This window comes from Chlorocebus sabaeus, chromosome 15 (assembly GCF_047675955.1).
Source record: "Chlorocebus sabaeus isolate Y175 chromosome 15, mChlSab1.0.hap1, whole genome shotgun sequence".
NCBI lineage: Eukaryota > Metazoa > Chordata > Mammalia > Primates > Cercopithecidae > Chlorocebus > Chlorocebus sabaeus.
Window position 1 is genome coordinate 72,947,973 of NC_132918.1, and position 5,289 is coordinate 72,953,261.

Genomic DNA, 5,289 nt, shown 5'->3' on the forward strand with positions numbered 1-5,289 from the left:
GGAATGAGATTATGGAGGATATGTGCTTTTTCCTCCATTCTCCCATAATTGTGACTCAAGGTTCATCTCTAAGAACAAAACCAATGGTAGCCCAGAATCTGCCTCCTAGGATCTGCAGAGGCTGGGCCCAGCTGCCTCGCCACAGGGCTTGATGAGAAGGGCCAGGCTAGCAAAATGTTCTCCACCCTCCCACACACCCCCGTCCACACAAGAGGGGCCTGAGGAGAGGCACCTTTGGAGGAGGGGACATGATGCATTTGTGAAGTTACTTTGCCTCCTCTTTTCACAACTCCAAACCCAAGTGTGAGAGGGCACCAGAGAGTCACCCATGATGTTTGGGGTCCACCGACATTGCGTTCTCTTCATAGGCACCCGGCACTCAGGTCTGCTGGTGTGCTGTGTTAAAAGAAAAACGTCAGCCAAATTAAATTTACAGGAGTTTAATTGAGCAATGAACAATTTGCGAATTGGGCGGCCCCCAGAAGCACAGCAGATGCAGAGAGACTCCAGGTGTGCCTCATGGTCAGGATAAATTTATAGACCAAAAAAGGGAAGAGGAACACATGTCCAAGTGAAGAAGAGATGGCCAGGGTCAGAAGATGATTCTGCGTTACAGCCATGTCCAAGACCACAATGGCATGGGCAGAGGATGCTGCTGTGAGCTGGAATGCCGCCACACAAAGTGGCTGACTTTTCAAAGGGGTCACTCGTGGAGAACTGCTTGGGGTGGCCTCTTGTCAGCTTGGCCTATGGGAACTCACAGATAAAATCTAGGTCAGGGGATTACAACTCTGCCTTGGGTAACTGCTATTCTGCCATCTCCCGTTCCCCATTGGCTCCTGGCCAGTAGATTCTCAAGTCTAGTATATTGAAGATGGTAAGGAGTCAAGATGGTTGAGGAGAAGGAATCATTTGAACCAGAAATGAGACTGAAGTGTTAAATGAACAAGACTGGTATGGTGCTGTGGCTCTCGCCTATAATCCCAGCATTTTGGAGGCCAAGGCGGGCAGATCACCTAAGGTCAGGAGTTAGAGACCAGACTGGCCAACATGGTGACACCCCGTCTCTACTAAAACTACAAAAATTAGCTGGGCCTGGTGGTGGGCACCTGTAATCCCAGCTACCCGGGAGACTGAGGCTGGAGAATCACCTGAACCCAGGAGGTGGCGGTTGCAGTGAGTGGAGACTGCGCCATTGCACGCCAGCCTGGGTGACAGAGTAAAACGCCATCTCAAAAAAATAAAATAAAATAAAAATAAATAAATGAACAAGACTGAATTTTAAAACCAAATGAGTCATTTTTCAAGTGAAAGAAAAGGCTATGTTGTTAGACGAAGGACTCAACCTGGCATAGTCAGTGGAAATTATGGGGCAAATATGTCATAAGGTTCTTCAACATACCAGGTACGTTCTGGTCCCAATCTCATTTACCAAAAGTATAGATGATAATTTCTAATAAAATCAAAGCCCCGCCAGGCACATTAGCTCATGCCTGTAATCCCAGCACTTTGGAAGGCTGAGGCGGGAGGATCACTTGAGTCCAGGAGTTCGAGACTAGCCTGGGCAACAGAGCAAGACTTTGTCTCTAATAAAATTTTTAAAAGTTAGCTGTGTGTAGTGGTGTGCCTGCAGTCCTAGCTACTCAGGAGGCTGAAGTGAGAGGATTGCTTGAACCCAGGAGGTCAAGGCTGCAGTGAGCTGAGATCATGTCACTGCATTCCAGCCTGGGTCAAAAAAAAAAAAAATTGATCGGTCCAAAATGGCTAAATATTGCTAACAAAATATTACATATTTTATTATATTTTTATTAGGTATTTTATTACATGCTTATAATAAAATATATTGTAATAAGACCTGCTGACTAAGGAAAATAGTATTTGGGGCCGGGCACGGTGGCTCACGCCTATAATCCCAGCACTTTGGAAGGCTGAGGTGAGCAGATCACCTGAGATCAGGGGTTCGAGACCAGCCTGACCAACATGGTGAAACCCAGTCTCTACTAAAAAAATACAAAAAAATTAGCCAAGCGTGGTGGCATGCACCTGTAATTCTAGCTAATTAGAAGGCTGAGGCAGGAGAATCGCTTGAAGCTGGGAGGCGGAGGTTGCAGTGAGCTGAGATCACGTCACTACACTCCAGCCTGGGCAACAGAGAGAGAGTCTGTCTCAAAAAATAAAATAAAATAAATATAAAACAGAACAAAACAAAAAGGAAACTAGTATTTGGAACATAGTATGCTCAGAACTTCCAGCAATTATATGATATCTACTGTCCATTAGTAGAAGAAAAATAAGCCATGGTTCATGAAGAAACAGAAGCTTTTCCTGGTGCTGAGTTCTCAGAATCTATCACTAGACTCTTACTTATTGTAATGAAGCCTCCCAAAGCTGTTTTTACAGGAAATGCAAACTTGTCTCCCATGTGACTTTGGTGAAAGACCCGGTAAACAACAACAGGCCTGAAAGCACAGAGCTACAGGAACAGGCCTTCCCAGCCCTATCCTCTACGCAACGGCTGAATGCAACACACCTGTGGCTTGTTTCTGGCTCAACAATAATGATCTTTTCCTCACAAAGCAGCTCTTAAGCACTAAGCAGGGCTTCCTGTCACTAATCCCCAAAACATTTCTATGGGATAAAAACAGGAGACCAAGGATAGACTCCTGCTCATTTAGAAACATTTGAAAAGATAGCTTGGGTTCAGTCTGCTTCTTCCTCCCTGCCTCTACCACCACAAACCTAAAGAAAACAAAATTCCTACAGAAAAGCAAACTGTAAAACTCACAACCGCAGCATGAAATGAGGAAGCAATGGGGTGCAGCACAAACTGTAATGTGGAAATGCTACACAGCGTCCCTCTGCTGCCTCCCACCAGCCAGCGCCGGGCTGGGAGCCAGGTCTGAGAAATAGTAGCACATGTTGCCACTCTTTTTGTGGATGGTTGCCATGGCAACCTGCCTCTGCTCAAATGCTGAGCATCTTTCAGCAGTCTCACCCTTATGCTCTTCTGGCCTGGAAGGGAAGTATTAGAAAGAAGGTAGGATGAAGGGGTTGGGGGAATACCAAGAGGGTGTATGAAACAAATAGACTATTGGAGGATCAGGTAAGATGCTATTCTGGAAGTCTCAAGAAAGGGGTGGAAGGTGGGTGGGCTCTAGATGTAGGTCCCACCCTATCTTCTGCAGCAATTTCAGTCATTCATTCATTTACCCACTTGCTCATTCTTGCATTAAACTAATTTTATGGAGCACCAATCATACTCCAGGCATTATACTGGGCATTGGAGGTGTAATGATGAAAAAGATACCATCCCCCACCCCCCTGCAGGGACCTCATAGTTCACATGGGAGATAGGAGATGCACACTTGCATACACACACTTGCATACACACACACACACACTCAATTAACCATGATATAATGTTATAAGTGCAGAAATGAACATACATAAAAAATATTACAGACTTGGAAAACCAACTGCAATTAATTCTTAGAGTTGAATGTAAGAAGCTGATAAGAGACAACTACATAGAAAGGTTGATACTCGAGTAGGGTCTTGAAGGAGTTTGTTAAATGGAAAAAAGAATTGTCCAGACATGGCACAACACGAACACTTGTGGTATGTTTCACATGCAATGTATCAAACAGCCACCAATAATAATAGCCCTTGCAGAGTGCTCGGCTACTATTCTATGTGCTTTAGATGTATTATCTAGGCTAACCCCCACAGTGACTCTGTAGAGGAGGTATTGCTGTGCCATTTTACAGGGGTACAGATAAGTAAGAGCACTTGCCCAAGGTTACACTGGTATTTGATATTGGGTGGGAGAGCCAGGCCTCTGGCTCCCAAGTTCATGTGCTTAGTCTCAGCCTTCTGCTTACCCCATTGTTCTGGGAAGGCAAGGTCACAGGAAATACATGGAGAAAGAGGAGAAACAAGAGTTGAGACTGCTGGGAAAAAAAGATGAGGAGCAAATTATCATGCCCTGAAATGCCATTTTAAAAAATCTGAAGTTTGTGTTTTGGTCTTGAGAAGCCATCATGGCGTTACAATGAAAACTGTATTATTATGGTGATTCTGGAATTCATGTGTAGGATAGAATGGAGGAGAAACAGACTGAAGATTTCAACAGCAGGAACAGGAAGAGAGAGGAAGGGAAAGATCACATGTAGTTTAAAACAAGGCAAGGCCCATGTCATTTGGTTGATCACAGAGCCTGGTAAAAATACTATAGGCTTTCAGTAAATACTGGTTAAATAAATGTTTCAAAGTTATCTTATTTGGCTTTACCTGAAATCAAATTCTGAAATAAAGGTTCTCATATGAGAGTTTATTTAGGGAGTGTAGGGAATACCAGCAGATTAGAGAAGTAAGACAGGGAAGGAAAGGCAGCCAATAAAGGCCAGGCCCTGTGGCTCACGCCTGTAATTCCAGCACTTTGGAAGGATGAGGCAGGTGGATTGTTTGAGCCCAGGAGTTTGAGAGCAGGGCGAAATGGTGAAACCTTATCTCTACAAAAATACAAAAATTATCTGGGTGTGGTGGTGCATGCCTGTAGTCCCAGCTACTCAGAAGGCTGGGTGGGAGGATTGCTTAAGCCTGGGAAGCGAAATTTGCAGTGAGCCAATATCGTGCCACTGCACTCCAGCCAGGGTGACAGAGTGAGACCCTGTCTCAAAAAACGAACAAACAAATAACAAGAACAACAACAAAAAAAACCAGAAAACAAAAAGAAGGTCTAGAGACAGCTTAGTATTTGCATTATTTGAACATGGTCTGTCAGTTGACTGCCTGTGATTGAGTGACCCCTGACTGCTGTCATTGGCGGAGACTCAGCTATTTGTTATAAAAGTATATTTCTAAGTTAAGCTTTCAGTTAGTTTACATACTAAGTTGGTTGCAGTTTGTTAAGTAAGGAGTCAAGTACTGAGGCATCTTCAGGCCAAATCTAGTTTAATTTAACCATTGGGAATGCGTTCTCAGTGGTGAGAAGTTGGTGTTTTAGACTCTTGGATTTTATTATTTAGGTGAACTCCAGAAAACTTCCCAAATAGTATGGGTGGTTTTTGTAGAAAGTTAATTATATTATTCAATGTTGAAAGCTGAAACTCCATCAAGTAACATTTATAACAAAGATTGAGTAGAAAAGAAGGAGGAAGGAGAAGGAAGAGGAAGACAAAAAGGAGAAGGGAGAAAGAAGGGAAAAAAAAGACTGCTACTAAAATTGACATCACAGGTCCCAAAGTCAGCTCTTGTATCTGAATGCACAAAACTTAGACTAGTGTCTAA